The sequence below is a fragment of the Pan troglodytes genome, chromosome 11 (genome assembly GCF_028858775.2).
Source record: "Pan troglodytes isolate AG18354 chromosome 11, NHGRI_mPanTro3-v2.0_pri, whole genome shotgun sequence".
Taxonomy (NCBI): Eukaryota; Metazoa; Chordata; class Mammalia; order Primates; family Hominidae; genus Pan; species Pan troglodytes.
Genome location: NC_072409.2, coordinates 105,786,267 through 105,807,285, shown reverse-complemented (window position 1 = coordinate 105,807,285; position 21,019 = coordinate 105,786,267). Strand labels below are relative to the sequence as shown.

The following is a 21,019-nucleotide window of genomic DNA, read 5'->3' as shown; positions in this document are numbered from 1 at the left end:
GAGGTCAGGAGTTCAAGACCAGCCTGGCCAATATGGTAAAACCCCCTCTCTACTAAAAATAGAAAAATTAGCCAGGCATTGTGGCAGGCTCCTGTAATCCCAGCCACTTAAGAGGCTGAGGCAAGAGAATTGCTTGAACCCGGGAGGCGGAGGTTGCAGTGAGTCAAGATCACGCCACTGCACTCCAGCCTGGGCAACAAAGGGAGACTTCATCTCAAAATAAATAAATAAATAAATAAAAACATAAAAGCTATATTTGTTTTGCACATGTGAATATTGTGGTAGCAAGGTCTGAGCCCATTAGAAAAGTTAAAGTGTATAGTTAAGGGCTTTGATCCACATTTTGTTTCTTTGGAGATATCCAAAAGTCAAGAGAAATACAACTTTCTAAATCCAGAGATTTTCTACCTCATGCCCCCCACCACCTTTCTCTATTTTCAACTATGAAGAAAGGAGTATACATGGCTATGAGACAGCTATACAGTGTGACAAACAAGCCAAAGAAATCGGTGGAGTTGTTGGTGTTCTTGCTTCTGTACTTCTAATTCTTGGTAGGTTTCCGGGAAAGAAGGCAACATTCACAGATTTTGTATGTCTATTCTTAATCTATTTTACTTTTCTCATCTATGAGAAATAAATTGACCTATTAATAATCATTTATTCAACTGATAATTTTTAAAGTACATAATGTGTTATCTGGCATGATGCTAAGTGTTGGAACAAAGACACAGTTCCTTTCTTCAAAAAGATTATAGTCTAGAAAATGAGTACAATGAAAGAAATAGAACTTCATCTCTTCAATATGATTAGGCAGCTCTCTGATTTTAAAAAATAATGGCATCACAGTATGCTATGTATCATTTCTCAAGAAGATACAAGGAAAGCAAATACTATGGAATACTGATTCAAGGAAGAGGTCAAAATACTGTTAATAATTATCAATCATATAAATAGGTGCTATTAACTGAACTGTTATTACACATCAAATATTATGTTGCAAAACATACATTGGACAAGTCAATCTCAATTTTGGCTGATAGTAGAATCACCTAGGGCCTTTTAACAACTGTAATGCCCAGGTTCACCTAGGCCAATTAAATTACCATCTCTGGGGGTAAGAACCATGTCTATGTATACTTTAAAGTTCCCCAAGTACTTCTAGTGTGCAGCCAAGTTTGAGCCCTACTATCTCAGACACATTTTAAATAAGCATTCTTTATTGGATATAGACATTTGAAAATTGAGTCTATATTTAGCTTTTCTATATACTGCTAGAGCTGAATAGTAGCAGAGAGTGTGATATGTGAGAACAGAAATGTGGTTTCAGAATAAATTAATGGCATTTCAGTGTGCTTCCTGCAGCTGGCTCAGAAAAGCAGTTCATTCATAATAGAAGGACATGAGAATATACGATTCACATTCAAATGAAGCAGAGCTCTCTCCATATTATGACCATGTAGAAACTACAAGTAAGGAGCAGTATTCATATTACTCAAACACCAACATGAATGTAGATATTAATTTATTGCCATTAAGTTATATATCCCACGGCAGTCATGTTGCAACACAAGTTTTGTCACTTTTTCATCCAATATTTTTACTAAAACATAACATCAACAACTCAAGATAGCAAAGTTTGCTACTAGGGGCATAAACTGGGAGAATCTGGGCCAGATCTTCCCAAGAGGTGTTTCTTGTTTTGTGTGTACAAAAAGTTTTTAAAACTTGATGATTTTATGCATGAACAACATGAACAAATCCTAGTTTCCACCTTTTTTTTAGACTAGTCTGTGTCCTTACATGACAAGAGTTGGCTTTAAATGAATAGCAGATGGTACATTTAGGCAAGGCACTGCCCTCCAGCTTGCCTCTGTCCTCTACCTGGTGTACACCACTTACTCATACTCCTGCCTAGTCCCCATGACTGTTGGAATTCTAGACCTTTGGTATATTTATTATAGACCCAGGCCATGGAGCCAGAATGAATAGATTATAATTCCAGCTCACTATTTATTATCTATAAAACTGTGGACAATTCAAATGAATGGTCTGGCACAATACCTTGTCTTTTTTTTTTTCTTTTTTTTTTTTTTTTTCCTGAGATGGAGTCTTGCTCTGTCGTCCAGGCTGCAGTGCAGTGGTGCAATCTTGGCTCTTTGCAACCTTTGCCTCCCGGGTTCAAGCAATTCTTCTGCCTCAGCCTCCCCAGTAGCTGGGATTACAGGCACCTGCCACCACACCCAGCTAATTTTTGTATTTTTAGTAGAGATGGGGTTTCACCATGTTGGCCAGGCTGGTCTTGAACTCTTGACATCATGATCCACCTGCCTCAGCCTCCCAAAGTGCTGGGATTACAGGCATGAGTCATGGCGTCTGGCCCTATCCATTACCTTTATAATTAAAAATTGTCAGGAAAAAAGCTACCTATATGTTTTAAACCTGCACACTAAATTTTAGAAATCTAGCCACTAGAAATAATTTCAGAAATTCAGAATATTTATGTTTAAAGATATTTTCAAAGAATTATTTGTAATAGTGAGGAACAAAAAATAATATAAATGTTTGCCAATAAGAAATGGTGAAATACAATGACAAAGACTTGGAACCAACCCAAATGTCCATCAACGATAGACTGGATTAAGAAAGTGTGGCACATACACACCACGGAATACTATGCAGCCATAAAAAAGGATGAGTTCATGTCCTTTGTAGGGACATGGATGCAGCTGGAAACCATCATTCTGAGCAAACTATTGCAGAGACAGAAAATCAAACACTGAATGTTCTCACTCATAGGTGGGAATTGAACAACGAGAACACATGGACACGGGGTGGGGAACATCACATACCGGGGCCTTTCGTGGGGCAGGAGGAGGGGGGAGAGATAGCATTAGGAGATATACCTAATGTAACTGATCAGTTAATGTGCAGCACCCCAGCACAGCACATGTATACATATGTAACAAACCTGTAAGTTGTGCACATGTACCCTAGAACTTAAAGTATAATAAAAAAATAAAAACTTAAAAATGAAAAAATAATAATCTTTAAAAAAAAGAAACAAAAAAAAGAAATGGTGAAATAAATCCTGATACATCAGTGGCATGGAGTACAAGGTATTAATTAGAAAACATGATGTAGTTTCCCTCAGAACATTTACTGTGGGTAGTAAGATAACTTGTTTAAAAGAACAGTCAGTCCACAAATTCGGAGTTCAATAAAAATTTTATAGTATCCCCAAATTCTCTTAAAAATTTCAAATTTGCTTTTGAACACAGGAAATGATTACTTTAAAAGCTTAGCCTTGTCACTCAGCCATCAATACTGCATTGTATGAGGTGAGTTGTGGATATAAAATAATATTTGGGTGTATGAGTGTATACTTTCTAGACTTTTTTGTTAACCTTTTTTTTTTTTTTTTTTTTTTTTTTTTTTTTTTTTGAGACAAGAGCCTTGCTCTGTTACCAGGCTGGAGTACAGTGGTGCGATCTCGGCTCACTGCAACATTTGCCTCTGGAGTTCAAGCGATTCTCCTTCCTCAGCCTCCCGATTAGCTGGGATTACAGGCACATGCCACCACGCCCTGCTAATTTTTGTATTTCTAGACTTTTTTGTTAACTTTTTTTTTTTTTTTTCGAGACAAGAGTCTTGCTCTGTTACCAGGCTGGAGTACAGTGGTGCGATCTCGGCTCACTGCAACCTTTGCCTCTCGAGTTCAAGCGATTCTCCTTCCTCAGCCTCCCGAGTAGCTGGGATTACAGGCACATGCCACCACGCCCTGCTAATTTTTGTATTTTTAGTAGAGACTGGGTTTTACCAAGTTGACCAGGCTGATCTCGAACTCCTGACCTGGTGATCCACCCACCTCGGCCTCCCAAAGTGCTGGGATTACAGGAGTGAGCCACCGTGCCCAATCTTATTTGCTAACTTTTAAATCTCTTTTAAAAATTAAAGTTTAACTTACATACAGAAAGTTTACTATTTTTAGCATAAAATACTGTGAGTTTTGGTAAAGGCATGTAGCTGAACAACCACCACCACAATCAAGATATTAAATTGTCCCAAACCCTCAACCCACAAAATTGTCTCTGCAGCTATTTGTTGTTAAGACCTTTCTTCACCTCTAAGCCCAGGAAACCACTGATCTGTTTTCTGTCTCTGTGGTTCTACTTCTTCCAGAATCCTACAATAACTAGGCTTCTTTCATTTAGTATAATGCATTTGAAATCTATGTTGTGTGTATCAATAATTTGTACTATCCTATGCTATGGATATACCACAGTTTATTCAGTCATGAACTGAAGGATATTTAGGCTGTTTTCAATTTGGGGCAAGTATGATTGAAGCTGTTATAAACACCTACGTATAGGTTTTTGGGAATATGTTTGTATTTTACGTTCATAAATACCTAGGGTAGGGATTACTGGATATTGTAGTAAGATTCTGTTCAACTGTGCAATAAACTGCTAAACTGTTTCCAAAGGGACTATACTATTTTTTGCATTCCCACAAGCAAAGTATGAGACTTACTGTTGGCATCATTTAGCATAAGTGTTTTAAAAGTTTTAGTCATTCTAGTAACTATGTGTAGCTCTCTCATGGTTTCAATCTGTATTTGCCTAGTGAAAAATAATTTTGAATATCTTTTTTATGTGGTTATATATTATCTGTATGTTTTTAGTTTCTATACAAAATATTTTGCTCATTTTTAGTGGATGATTTATTATTGTTTTGAGAGTTCTTCATATATTTTGATTACAAATCATTTATCAGATATGTGATTCACAAATATTTTCTCTTAGTTTTATCGTCATATTCTCTTAAAACGTCTTTGAAAAATTTTGCATGTATACATAGTGGAATATTATTGAGCCTTAAAGAAGAAGGAAATCAGGCCAGGTGTGGTGGCTCACGCTTGCAATCCCAGCACTTTGGGAGGCCGAGGTGGGCGGATCACCTGAGGTCAGGAGTTTGAGACCAGCCTGACCAACATGGAGAAACCTCACCTCTACTAAAAATACAAAATTAGCTGGGCGTGGTGGCACACACCTGTAATCCCAGCTACTCAAGAGGCTGAGGCAGGAGAATAGCTTGAACCTGGAAGGCGGAGGTTGTGGTGAGCCAAGATCGCACCATTGCACTCCAGCCTGGGCAACAAGAGTGAACTCCCCCCCTACCCTCCCCCAAAAAGAAGGAAATTCTGACATTTGTGACAGCATGGATGAAGCTGGAGAACATTTTATTTACTAAGTGATATATGCCAGTCAGAGAAAGACAAATACTACATGAGCTCACATATCTGTGGAATCTAAAACATTGAACTAATTGAAGTAGAGAATAGAATTGCAGTTATCAGGGGCTGATGGGTGAGGAATGGGGAGAGGTTGGTCAAAGAGTAAAAGTTTCCATTAGACAGAATAAACAAGTTCTGGACATCTATTTTACATCATGGAAACTATAGTAAATAATAATACATTGTATATATGAAAGTTGTTGAGAGTAGATTTTAAATAATCTCATCTCCAAAAATTATAAGCATGTGAGGTGATAGATATGTTAATTTGATTTAATTATACTGTAATGTGTACATATATCACAATATCACATTGTACCCCATAAATATATACAATTTTGTCATTAAAATAAATTAAATATTTTTAAAAATGTATTTTAAATAGCAGAAATTTTTATTTTGATAAAGAAAAATTTATGATTTTGTGGGTCTTGCTTTTCATATTGTTTCTAAAAATTATTTGCTTAACCCAAAGATTAAATGATTTTATCTTTCCAGACATTTACACTTTGAGCATTTACTTTTAGGTCTATAATCTATATTTATACAATTTATATATATTATATATATATATGTTGCTAATATGATGAATCACAATTTTTTAAACTTTAAGTTCAGGATACATGTGCAGGTTTGTTATATAGGTAAACTACTGTCACTGAGGTTTCTTGTACAGATTATTTTGTCACCCAACTATTAAGCCTAGTATTCATTAGTTATTTTTCCTAATTCTTTCTCTCCCACACTCCACCCTCTGGGAGGTAACAGTATCTTTTGTTCTGCTTTATGTGTTCTCATCATTTAGCTCCCACTTATAAATTAGAACATGTGGTATTTGGTTTTCTGTTCCTGCAAATGACATGATCTTGTTCTTTTTAGTGGCTGCGTAGAATTCCATGGTATATATTGTACCAAATTTTCTTTAGCCAGTCTACCATTGATGGGCATGTAAGTTGACTCTATGTCTTTGATATTGTGAATAGTGTTGCAATGAACAGACACATGCATGTATTTTTATGATAGAATGATTTATAATGTTGAGGGTATACCCAGTAATGGAGTCGCTGGGTGGAATGGTAGTTCTGTTTTGAGAAATTACCACACTGCTTTCTACAATGGTTGAATTAATGTACACTCCCTACAACAGTGTATAAGCACTTTTTTACTGCAACTTCACTAGCATCTGTAATTTTTTGACTTTTTAACTATAGCCATTCTGACTGGTGTGAGATGGTATCTCATTGCGGTTTTAATTTGCATTTCACTAATAATCAGTGATGCTGAGCTTTTTTTATATGGTTGTTGGCTGCATGTATGTCTTCTTCTGAAAAATGCCTGTTATGTTCTTTGCCCACTTTTTAATGGGGTTGTTTTCTACTTGTAAATTTGTTTAAGTTCTTTATAAATGCTGTATATTAGACCTTTGTCAAATGTACAATTTGAACAAAAATTCTGCCATTCTGTAGGTTATCTGTTTATGAATAGTTTCTTTTGTTGTGCAGAAGTTATTTAGTTTAATTAGCTCTCATTTGTCAATTTTCGCATTGGTTGCAATTGCTTTTGATGCTTACTTCATGAAATCTGTACCCATTCCTATACCCAGAATGTTATTGCCTAGGTTGTCTTCCAGAGTTTTTATAATTTTGGGTTTTACATTTAAATTTTTAATCCATCATGAATTGATTTTTCTATATGGGGTCCAGTTTCATTCTTCTGCATATAGCTAGCTAGCTATCCCAGTACCATTTATTGAATAGGGATCCCTTTCCCCCATTGCTTTTATCAGCTTTATTGAAGATCAGATGGCTGTAGCAGGGTGGCCTTATTTCTAGGATCTCTATACTGTTTCATTGGTCTATATGCCTGTTTTTGTACCAGTACCATGCTGTTTTGTTTACTGTAGCCCTGTAACATAATTTGAAGTCAGGTAGCATGCTGCCTCTAGCTTTGTTCTTTTTGCTTAGGATTGTCTTGGTTATTCAGCCTCTTTTTTGGTCCCATATGAATTTACTTTTTTTTTTCTAGTTCTGTGAAGTACATAATTGGTAGTTGAATCTTTGAATTGTTTTGGGAAGTATGGCCATTTTAACAATATTGATTTTTCCTATCCATGAGCATAGAATGTTTCTCCATTTGTTTCTGTCATCCCTGATTTCTTTGAGCAGTGTTTTATTGTTCTCATTCTAGAGCTCTTTCACCTACATGGTTAGCTGTAATCCTAGGTATTTTACTCTTTTTGTGGCAATTTTGAATGAGATTGCATTCCTGATTTGGTTCTCAGTTTGACTGTTATTGGCATATTGGAATGCTGGTGATTTTTTTTTTATGTTGGTTTTATATCATGAGACTTTGCTGAAGTTGTTTACCAGCTGAAGGAGCTTTTGAACCAAGACTATAGGGCTTCTTAGATATGGAGTCATATTGTCTGCCAACAGGATAGTTTGACTTCCTCTCTTCCTATTTAGATGTGCTTTATTTCTTTCTCTTGCCTGTTTGCTCTCGCCAGGACTTCCAATAACATGTTGAATAGAAGAGATGAGAGAGGGACTCCTTGTCTTGTGACAGTTTTCAAGGGGAATGCTTTAAGCTTTTGCCCATTAAGTACAACGTTGGCTGTGTGTTTGTCATAAACGACTTATTATTTTGAGGTATGTTTCTTCAATACTACATGTTTGAGAGTTTTTAACATGAAGTGGTGTTGAATTTTATCAAAAGCTTCCTGTCCATCTATTGAGATAAGTGTGTGGTTTTGTCTTTAGTTATGTTTATTTGATAAATCACATTCATTGATTTGCCTATATTGAACCAATCTTGCATCCCAGAGATAAAGCCTACTTGGTTGTGGTGGATACGCTTTTTTAATGTGCTGCTGGACTTAGTTTTCAAGTATATCCTTGAGGATTTTTGCATCAATGTTCATCAAGGATGTTGGCCTTAAGTTTTCTTTTTGTGTTGTGTCTCTGGCAGGTTTGGATATCAGGATGATGCTGGCTTCATAGAATGAGTTAGGGAAGAGTCATTTCTCCTCAATTTTTTTTGGAATAGTTTCAGTAGGAAACTCTTTTATTATGTTTTTCCAAAAACCAACTCATGGATTTTTTGCTCTTTTGAATGTTTGTGTGTGTGTGTGTGTGTGTGTGTCTGTCTGTCTCCTTTGGTTCAGCTCTAATTTTGGTTATTTCTTGTCTTCTGCCAGCTTTGGCATTGGTTTACTCTTGGTTCTCTAGCTCTTTTAGTTGTGATGTTAGGTTGTCAATTTGAGATTGTTCTAACTTTTTAATGTGAGGATTTAGTGCTATAAATTTCCTTCTTAACACTGCCCTAGCTATGTGCCAGAGATTCTGGTGTGTTGTATCTTTTCTCTCATGAGTTTCAAAGAACTTCTTGATTTCTCCCTTAATTTTATTATTTACTCAAAAGTCATTCAGGAAAAGTCATTTAATTTCTATGTAACTATGAGGTTTTCAGTGATTTCTTTAGTCTTGATTTCTAATTTTATTGTGTGTGCTGTGGTCCAAGAGAGCTGTTGTGGGTTCATTTATTTCGCATTTGCTGATGATTGTTTTATAAATGATTGTTTGGTCTATTTTAGAGTATATGCCCTGTGGCAATGAGAACAGTGTGTATTCTTGTTTTGGGGTAGAGAGTTGTGTAGAAGTCTATCAGATCCATTTGTTTCAGTGCTGAGTTCAGGTCCTCAATATCTTTGTTAATTTTCTGCCTCAGTGTTCTGTCTAATACTGTCAGTGGTGTGTTGAAATCTCCCCCTATTGTTGCATGGGAGTCTAAGTCTCTTGGAAAGTTTTTAAGAACTTGCTTTATGAATCTGAGTGCTCGTATGTTGAGTGCATATATATTTAGGATAGTTAGGTCTTCTCTTGAATTGAACCTTCTACCATTACCTAACACCCTTCTTTGTCTTTTTTCTTTGTTGGCTTAAAGTCTGTTTTGTCTGAAACTAAGATTGCAACTTCTGCTTTTTTCTGTTTTCCATTTGCCTGGCAGATTTTTCTCTATCCTTTTATTTTGAGACTATGAGTGTCACTGGCTTTGAGAAGGGTCTCTTGAAGAAAGAATACCATTGCATCTTGGTTCTATACCCAGTTTGTCACTCTGTGCCTTTTGATTGGGGGCATTTAGCCCATCTACATTCAAGTTTAGTATTGATACGTGTGGATTTGATTCTGTCATCATGACATCAGCTGGTTGTTATGCAGACATTTTTTTGGGGTTGCTTTTTATAGTCAGTGGTTTGTGTACTTCAGTGTGTTTTTGTGACAATTGATAAAGGTCTTTCCTTTCCATATTTAGCGCTTCCTTCAGGAGCTCTTGTAAGGCTGGTCTGGTTTTTACAAATTCCTTCTTCATTTGCTTGTCTAAAAGGGATCTTATTTCTCCTTTGCTTATAAAGCTGAGTTTGGCAAGACATGAAGTTCTGGATTTGAATTTCTTTTCCTTAAGAATGTTGAATATTGGCCTTCAGTCTCTTCTGGATAGTAGTGTCTCTGCTGAGAGGTCTGGTGTTAGTCTCATGGGCTTCCCTTTGTAGGTAACTGGACCTTTCTCTCTTACTGCCTTTAACATTTTTTTTTTCCTTTCATTTTGCCCTTGGGGAATCTGATAATTATGTGACTTGGAAATGATCTTCTTGTGAAGTATCTTACTGGGTTTCTCGACATTTTTAAATGTAAATGTTGGCCTTTCTAGTTAGGTTGGGGAAATTCTCATGGATGATATCCGAAAATATGTTTTCAAGTTGGCTCCATTCCATTATCCTCATCTCTTTCAGGGACAAAAATGAATCATAGATTTGACCTCCATACATAACCTCATGCTTTTCATTAGTTTTGTTTATTATTTTTTATTATTTTTTCTCTATTCTTCTTTGACTATCTATTTTAGAAAGCCAGTCTTCAAGCTCTGAGATTCTTCCTTTGGCTTGTTCTATTGTGCTACTAATACCGGTGATTGCATTGTGAAATTATCGTAGTATGTTTTCCAACCCTATCAAGTTGCTTATGGTTTTTTGTTTGTTTGTTTGTTTGTTTGTTTTTGACAGAGTCTCACCCTGTTGCCCAGGCTGGAATGCAATGGCGTGATAACAGCTCACTACAACCTCCTCCTCCTGAGTTCAAACAATTCTTCTGTCTCAGACCCCCGCTTAGCTGGGATTACAGGTGCCCCCACCACACCCAGCTAATTTTTTGTGTTTTTAGTAGAGATGGGGTTTCACCATGTTGGCCAGGCTGTTCTCGAACTCCTGACCTCATGATCCGCCCACTTCGGCCCCCTGAAGTTGTTGGGATTACAGGCGTGAGCCACTGCACCCAGCCATTTATGTTCTTTTCTATACTGGGTATTTTATCTGTCAGCTCTTGTATAGTTTTACCATGTTTAATTTTTAAACATTTAATCAGCCATGCATTTTAGTGATAACCCCCATTTTGTAATAATGAATTGCTCTGGTAATACACTGTTGAATTTGGTTTGCTAAAATTCTGTTAGGAATTTCTGTTCTAGTACCAAAATAGCAGCCTAGAAGCAAGCTAGCTTCACTGCCACTCATAGAAAACCAGAAACAAATACATAATGCTGTGGTTATTACCATCAATATCTCAGGATTCAAAACCAGGGAGGAAACAGTTCCCTGGGCTGCAGATAAATAGAAGCATTCTGAGCATATGGTAAAAGAACCAAATATTCATATCCACGATGCCTCCTCCAAATTTGCCTGCCACCAACTGCATGGAAAATTTCCCCCTGACTTATTGTCTCTACACCGTTAAAAATGAGATTGAGATGGGCAACCAGCCTCCTCAGTACCTCGGGTTCACTGGCAGGATATTTGTATTTTCCTCAATCCACAAGAAGCATCAGGAGTGCCTAAAGGGCAAAATATCCCTAAGGATATCCAGAGACAATATGGGGAGGTGGAACTGCCATCCTCAGTCTTGGAAACTCTGCTCTATAACTCTTTCAAAGGAGACCCCAAGTCAGAGTGGCTGTTCAGCAGCACCATGTTGTAGGAGGTTTGTTCCACTGGTCCCCTGGGCATGAACACCTAGGAAGCCTTCTCACACTAATTGGAAATTGTCTTTGGAATATCCCCCATTCCAGACAGACTGTATTCTAATTATTTACTAGAACTCAGGTAAATATGGGCTTAAGGTACCATCTACTCTCAAAAAAGGCAAAAATGTGGGGAGAAAAAGGAAAAAAAGAAATAATAAATGAATGAAAATAAAAAGAAAGAAAGAAAGAAAATCAACAGGTAAGTTAAAAAGAATCTAAGCAAATACAGTCTAATTTTCTAAGCAAATATATCTAAGCAAATATAGTCAGGAAAAATATTGCAAATATATCTAAGCAAATATAGTCAGGAAAAAATATTGCAAATATATCTAAGCAAATATAGTCAGGAAAAAAAAAGCCAGGCAGAGAAGTCAGGAATACACAACTAATCTTGGAAGCACTTTAATAGATGTGAGTGCACAAAAAATAACAGCAAATAGAAAACCACGACCTCCACAGACAAAGCAATAAACCTGTGACTGACCTTCACAAGACAGTAATATATGAACTCCTTGATAAATAATTTAAAATATCAATTTTAAGGAAACTCAGTGATCTCCCAGATAACAGAAAAATAGTTCAGAAATTTATCAGATAAATTATAAGAAAAAAATAATTTTTAAAATCAAACAGAAATCTTGGAAGTGAGAAATATATTTGCTGAGCAAAAAAAATTATTAGAGGCTCTTAGTAAACAGAATGGATCAAGCAGAGGAAATAATTACTGAGCTCGAAGAATGGCTATTTGAAAATACACAGCTAGAGGGAAAAAAAAGATTGAAAATTAAGGAAAGTAAGCTACCAGATATAGAAAATAACCTCAACAGGCCGAATCCGAGAATTATTGGTGTTCAAAAGGGATTTGAGCAAGAATGAGGGGAAGGAAACTTCCCTTCATTCACAAAAACAATAATACAAAACATTCTAAAACTTGGCAAAATGACAAATATCTGGGTACAGAAAGGACTCAATTCTTCCATTGAAAGTCATAGAGTGGCTGAATGGATAAAGAAACAAGATCTAAATATTTAATGCCAAAAAGAAACCCACTTCACCAATAAAGGCACATGTAGACTGAAAATGAATGGGTAGAGAATGATATTCCATACAACTGGAAACCAAAAAAAGAGGAGGAGCAGCTCTACTTATATCAGAATAAAATAGACTATTACAAACAGGTATATACCAATAAATTGGAAAACTTATTGAATACATTCCTGGGCACATATAATCTGACAAGTTTGAAGCATGAGGATATTGAGAACCTCAACAAACCAATAACAAGTAATGAGATTGAAGTCATAACAAAAAGGTTTCATAAAAGAAAAGCCCAGAATCTGTTGGCTTCACTGCTGAATTTTACCCAACCTTTCAAGAAGAATGAATACCAATTCTTCTCAAAGATCATAGCAAAACCAAGAACAAAAACCATATGGTTATTTTAATAGATACCAAAAAAGCATTCAATACAATATAATATTCCTTTATGGTAAAAATCCTCAAAAACTGGATATAGAAAAAACATACCTCATGAAAATAAAGGCTATGTAAGCCAAGCCCACAGCTAACCATTATACTAAATAGGAAAATAATGAAATCCTTTTTTATATCTAGAACAAAACAAGGATACTCATTTTCACCACTTTTATTTAACACAGTACTGGAAGTCCTAGCCACAGAAATTAGTCAAGAAAAAGAAACAAAGGGCATCCAAATTGGGAAGAAAAACTAAAATTAGTCTTGTTTGCACATGCATGATCTTATACCTAGAAAAATCTGAAGACAACATAAAACAAAGTTAGAACTGATAAATTCAGTACAGTTGGAAGATACAGAATCAACATCCAAAAATCAGTAGCAGTTATATAATTCTTCAGTTAACAATATGAAATAGAAATCAATAAAACAATCCCATTTGCAGTAGCTACAAAGAATATAAAATGCCTAGAAATCAATTTAACCAAAGATATAAAAATCCTGTAGGAGAAAACTACAAAATACTGATGAAAGAAATTGAAGAGAACACACAGAAATGAAAAGATATTTCATGTTCATGAACTTGAAGAATATTGTTAAAATGACAATACTACTCAAAGCAGTTTACAAATTTAATGCAATCCCAATGAAAACACCAATAACATTATTCACACAAATTTTAAAATTTCTACACTGTCCATGGAATCACAAAAAGATCCTGAATAGCCAAAGCAATCCTAAACAAAAAGAACAAAGCATCACACTACCTGACTTCAAAATATACTAGGAAGCTATAGTAAATTGTACCTGCATAAAACCAGACACATACCTCAATGGAACAGAATAGAGAGAACTCAGATATAAACCTAGGCATTTGCCACCAATTCATTTTTTTCACAAAGGTACCAAGAACTTACAGGGGAAATGACAATCTTTTCAATAGACGGTTCTGAGAAAACTGGATAAACATAGGTACAGGAATTAAACTAGACCCTATCTCTCACCATATATAACAATAAAATCAAAATGATTTGCAAATCTTAATCGAAGACTTGAAACCCTGAAACTATTATAAGAACATTTAAGGACATGCTTCAGGGCAATGGTTTGGGCAAAGAATTTTCGTGTAAGACCGCAAAAGCAAGGCATTGCAAGCAATAATAGCTGAATGGGATTATATCAAGCTAAAAACCTTTTGCACAAAAAAGGAAACAGTCAATAAAATAAAGACATAACTTAAATGGGAGAAAATGTTTCCAAACTATCCATCTGACAAAAGATTAATAACCAGAATATATAAGAAGCTGAAACAGCTCAATAGCAAAAAGATAATAATCTAATTGCAAAATGGGCAAAAGATCCTAAATGACATTTCTCAAAAGAAAACATACAAATGACCAAAAAGTATATTTTTTAAAAAAATGCTTAACATCACTAATCATCAGAAAAATGCAAATCAAAACTACAATGAAATGTTTTACCCTACTTAAAATGGTATTTATAAAAAAATAAAGAATATTGATGCTAGTGAGGATGTGGAGAAAGGGGAACCCTTGCACACTATTGGTGCAGGTACAAATTAGTACAGCCACTGTGGATAACTGTATGAAGGTTCCTCAATAAATGAAAAAATCACAACTACCTTAGGATCCAGCAATTCCACTGCTGGGTATAAAGCCAAGAGAAAAAATAATGAGTAAATCAAATAAATATGTACACTCCTCATTTACTGTAGCACCCTTTACAAAAAAAATTAAAATTGAATCAACCTAATTGCCTGTCAATGTATGAATGGATAAAGGAAATGTGGTATATATACACAATGAAATAATACCCAGCCATAAAAAGAATAAAATTCTGTCATTTGCAGCAATATTAATGAAACTGTATACCATTATATTAAGTGAGATAAGCCAAGCAGAGCAAGACATATATCACATATTCTCACTCCTATGTGGGAGCTAAAAAAGGAGATCTTATGAAGACAAACAGTAAATTGGTGTTTTCCAAAGGCCAGAAAGGGTAGAGAATAGAAGGGGTTGAAGAAAGTTTGATGAATGGGTACGAACTAACAGTTTTATATGTACGTATATACACATATATACACGTATATACACATATATACACATATACATGTATATATATGTATATATGCATGTATATGTATATATACACATATACATGTATATATATACATATACATGTACCTATATATACATGTACATATATATAAATATATATGGAGCTGGGGGCCTTAATCACCCCTCAATACTGTATAGCTTTACTTTATTAAGCTATGTTACACACAAACAATTTTGGTTTTTGATTTTATCACATGCATATTATTATTCTTTTCTTCATTAGCCAGTACTGATACACATACATGTCAGTATTTGATAGCTCAGTAGGGTGACTATAGCTTACAATAATCTACTCTATATTTCAAAATAGCTTGAAGAAAATAGTTTGAATGCTTCTAGCATAAAAAAGGCAAATATTTAAAGGTGATGAATGCTCCAGTTATATGGATTCAATGTTTGCAATATATGCATATATTATCATATGTATTCTGAAAATATGTACAGGCATCAGTTAAAACAATTAAGAATTTTGCATTCATTTTCATTAGGGATATTGGACAATAGTTTTCTTGAACTATCATTCTCTGGTTTTGGTATCAAAGTAAAGCTCATATCATAGGATGTTTCAGAATAATTAGTGTAGAGCTGGCACTATTTCTTCCCTTAACTGTTTGGTCAGATTCATCAGTAAGCCACTTGGACCCCAAAATTTGTTTAACAGCTATGGGACTATTCATGTTAACAATTTCTTGATGGGTGGGATTTGGGTAGTTTTACCCTTTTCAATGATTTGCAAAACAAAACTGCAGAATTTATTGGCTTAAAGCATTCATCATGTCATTTACTATTCTTTTAATGTCTGCAGAGTCTTCAGTGTTGCAGTGTCTATGTTCTTGATCTTGGCAATTCGTGTCTTCCATTTATTTTTAGCTATCATTCTGGCTAGTGTTTATCCATTTTATTGGCATTCTCCTTCCTTTGCTTTTTATTCATCCATTTGCTGTTCTATCCATCCATCAAACTATTCCAAAAAGAACTTATAGACTATATTTTAATAGGTGCTGTTGATACGACACAAAATAAGGTATCATATCTGGGCTAGGAACAAAAAATTCAGCGAGGGAAAACAAAAGTGTACACATGATTGAGCTTTTCACAACATGCTGTCTATTTTGTCCAATGTTCAGTTGAGTTTAGCTTTGCTCAGAGTGGGATTTAGATGAGATTAAACACAACTGAGAATAAAGAGGGAATGTAGGAAGAACATAAGAATTATTAGCATCAATTGCAAAGCTTTTCCTAACAAGATCTGGAAGGACAGTCCATTTAATTATTGAAATTGCTACTGCCTTAAAGGCTGTACACAGTCCCTTTCCCATGAGAAACATGAAGTCTTTATATATTTAATAAAAGCAGTGTCAAATCCATGGTGTACATTTGCCCATAGGTAAAACATGAAAAATCAGTCAATTTTATATGGTGCACTATCTTGGAATTCATGAGATTATTAAATGCAACACTAAATATAAAGCAACATGCACTCTACCAAAAAAAAACTTATTTAAAATCCTAACTCAACATAGCATAATTCAAGTCACAAACTTAGGTAGTGGAATAATTTTAATATTAATGAATAATGTTTTTGATCAAAACTTTACAGTAATTCAAATATAACCAAAAAAAGCTTAATACAAAATTCATATTTCATATTTATAAGTGCCTTGATTTTTTAAAAGTTGCTTAAATTGTATAATAAGCATTCACTATTACCTATCTATCCTTTGCAAATAAGCATGAATCAAATAACTTATTTATATTGGTTAGCCACTCAAAGGATAAGCAATTGAAAAAGAAATCTACTTCACTGTTTATTGATTTACCTTCTTGCTGCTCAAAAATTTGTGGATGCTTTAGCATTCCTTAAAAGAGTCTAATAAATCTCCAATCCTTATGCTGATGAATACAACTAAATGGACCATTCCACTGCTTGGTTATTAGATCAGCTTCTACTTACAATCGTACAACTAGCATTACCACTTCAAATTCCAATATGTTAGCTCTCTTGATCCCATTTTCTCTGTCCGCTGAATAACCTATTTTGAATCTTTTACTTTTCATATCTCTCACTGTTGATGGCACTGTCCTCTGAACTCTTTTCCATCTATTTTTCAGAAGATATAATTCCATTCGCCTGCCTTTTTCACCTCGTATTCAGTATTACTCCTTCATTTTTAACTTTCAGAAGTAGCTCTTCCCCCACTGAACCATTCCCAACAATGTTCTATGGGCAGTTTTTATTCTCTTTATTCTATACAGTAATGAGGAGAATCAAAATAATAATAATAAAGAAGAAGAAAATAAATCAAATTATTTGAATATTTAACATACATCAGCTACCTACCTATCCTTTTTCTTTTTTATAATACTGAAATAGTTATTTGTCTTAGTTTAAAATAAAGACATTCAGATTAAGAAGATAAAATTATTTTCCCAAGATTATCTAATGCTTGTTCAAGATTTAAAAGGAGGTCTGTTTACTAACAGCAACCACTTATTGAGCACATCCTAATTATCAGGCCAAATAGATGCATTATCTCATTGAACACTAACAGGAACCCCTGAGCTAGAGACTATAATAGTCATCATATAATTATCTCCCTTTTCTAAGTTTCACTGATGGACAAAGAAATTTTCTCAAGGTCAAATAAATATTCAGTGAGTGGAGATTTATTTTAACTCAAATCCAAGCAGTCTGGAATTGGAGCTGGGGGCCTTAATCACCCCTCAATACTGTATAGCTTTACTTTATTAAGCTATGTTACACACAAACATTTTTTGGTTGTTTGATTTTTGTCACATGCCCATTATTATTCTTTTCTTCTTTAGCCAGTACTTCAGGGAAAAAATGTAAGCAAGATGTATTACTTAATGTCAACAACTAGATTGGCTCCAAAAGGAATATATAATGGAAATCTATATCTGTATCTATCTACTACCTATCTAAATGTCTATCTCTCTATATAGAGAGAAAGAGAAAAACACACAAAGAGGGGGAAAGAAATAAGAAAAGGAATCATGAAATAAACTTTAAATGTGATTATTTTTTATTTTTTAAATAACTCTTATTCTACTGAGTGTCATTGTTTTTAAATTTTGATTATCCTAATTAAAAAATGATTTTGAATTATATTCTCTAATTGATCAAATATGTAAATTTCTCACGGAGGCCAGTTTTTACTTTTTGCTATCTTTTTCCTGGACCCTAAATCCACCCTTCATTTCAACTTGATTTTAATTACTGTCTTTGAAAATGTACCACATATAACTTAGAAATACTTTTGCCATCATTTGAAATAAATGTAAACAAAAACCATCCTTTAACTGTTATAACATTTTTAAATATTTGCATTAGAACTTATTCTTATGTGACTATACTCACTTTTATAAAGTGAGAGTAAATTTCTAAGCTGACTAGAATAAATATGGCTCAATCAACCACAATTCCATTAAAGTTGCTGTTATTTTTACATACTAAAACATATTTTAATCTCATAATTCATTTCCAAATTCATGCTATCAGTTTATTTTCTATATATAGATCAAAGACAAGATTGAAAACCAACTCAGTATATTTTAAATGGTAGGCAAGTTAGAACAACAATTTTTACTTGAGCTGACCAAGGTCAACAGCTCAAAGCACAATATATTCTCAAAGAATATTCTTCTTAGTAATCCTCTTCAGAAATATATTGAAAATCAAGTGTACCTGGATATTGCTATTTTCATGCAGGTTAATGCCAAATATCCAAGTCACATGTTCAACAATAAGACAAAAATCTATTAACATTCTTTTTGAAGGGTCATTTAGAGTATTACCATTTTCATAACTTGAATAGTCCTTTTCATTTCATATTTTGCCATTTATTTTCACAATATTAACATAAAGTAAATGTGTATTGTAATCTATATGGCAATGAACTATTTTTAACACACACACCTAGACCCAGAATTCAAAAAGATCACTTGGCCTGAAGCACAGGATAGAAGAATATCATCACTATTCTTTCAAGTGGGAAATGCAATTTAAAAACCAATGTTCAACTGATATCTGGATATCAGTGCATAAAAATACCTGCACTAATATTTAATCACCTTGAGGGATTATAAAATACAGAACAGAGAACACATATAATAATATCCTCAGGTTTTCATTTCCACAAAACCTACAAATCTATTTTAGCACTCAAGTTAAATGGCTTCTAGAGGGCCATAAGATTACACACTTTCAAAATACAAATGACAACAATTTATTGAATCAATTAATTAGCTATTTATTATTTCAGTAACTGAATTGAACTGTTTCTAGTCATGAGTTTTCCAGATTCACTGTTTTTTCTCCCATTATACTAAGTTTGCCATCGATGCATTACAGCCAATGTCTTTCCATTGAGTTTGTTTGATGTTACCTGAAAAAAAAAATCTCCTTTTACAAGGGGCAGTATGGAAGATCTAATTGAGTTTGCTCTAGGACACTAACTTCATATTACAGTTTTGAGGGTGTTCATATGGTGTGACTAAAATACAAAAGAAAATTATATGTGATTTGCATCGTCCTGATAAATCTAGAATTAAATGTTAAGTGGGCAGTTCATAAGTAAAATATCATAGATTTATTTGAAAGTTGGTATTCAGATAGAAGTACACAAAAGAGTATATTTTATTCAAATATGTACACACACATACATCCAGGTTTGATGAGTTAACAACTAATGAAGCTGACTCTAGATTATTCCTGAAGGTTTAAAGGTTTTAGAAATATAAAGGATGACAGAAAATCTAATGAGATATGCTGAGCTTGGAAGGGGACATGGAAGTAATTTGAACAAGAAAAAAAAAAAAAAGACAATAGCATATATCTGATTCATCTGAACTTAGAGCACTAGACCTACACTTTAACCTGAACTAACCAAAAGTCATTAAGGATAAGAAAAGGGGAAGAAAATTGCCTCATCTTTGATGGCCTGAATCACATGTTTAATTAGAAGATGTAGGAAATACCTCAGAACTAAAGAAATTCTCAGGGTCTGGTGCCCTACAGAAATAAAAGCACAGTTCAGCAATCTCAATGGAATAGCTCACAGTCCTAACCTATAGGCTTTATTTTTACAGCTTAAAAGATTACCACCCTGTAACAGGCTATTATGTCTTATATTTGCTTGGAAGTAACATCAAGTTAATCTTTTTACATCTAACATTTGATTTTTATTTGCCAAGAGTAATTTTCAAAGCATGTGACTCATTTTTTGTCCTTGGTGAGAGTCTGAAGTCATGAATTTTAATAAACATGAAGCCACAGCTAAGAATCACCAAAACTTGTTAACTTGCAGGATTTCTAACTTAAAACAGAATGAAATATATGCAATAAAAGGTAGAATAACATGCTGAAAAAATTTAATAGTGTCAAATGTAGAAAAAATATTTAGCTCTGTGTAGAAAATAAATAGCTTCTTTGTATAACAATGGCATTCTTATATATGACAATACGGCTAGTAAAATGTTTTGTTTAGTTGCCAAATAGTAAAATATTAATGTTTTAAAAGACTCAATGCTTTCAAATTAAGAATAAATCATGGCCAAAATGAGCATTGCAATAATAAGAGCTAGAATAGTTGATGAATGAATTAAAATAATAGAAGACAAATGTAAATGTTTATTACAGAGCCAAACATTTCTGAAATATTTAAAACATTTATCAAAGTATTTTCTCTTAAAAAAAAGCATACTGTAAATAATTACACCCATCTGAATATAATATCATGTTTATGTATTTGTAGAAATCTGAAAATTTTAAAGGCATGAGTTCTGTAAAATTAAAGAACATTTAAATATATAAATACACATGTCAATATATAGATCTATGCAGCCATAATCTATATTTTATGTAAACATAACCTATGTATTATGTAAACATATAAAGCTATATATTAAAATACAAAAGTATTTATATATAATACATATCATATATATTATGCATTATATATATACATGTATGCATATTTAAATAATGCATAATATATAAATACATAAACCTGTGTAT

The 21,019-nt window shown here is 33.9% G+C and overlaps 1 protein-coding gene across 35 annotated transcripts in view; it reads right to left on the bottom strand.

Moving 5' to 3' along the window:
* PTPRD (protein tyrosine phosphatase receptor type D) overlaps positions 1-21,019 on the bottom strand; it is a 2,309,829-nt gene that overhangs the window by 1,840,240 nt on the left and 448,570 nt on the right. The gene's annotated exons all lie outside the window — the stretch shown is intronic.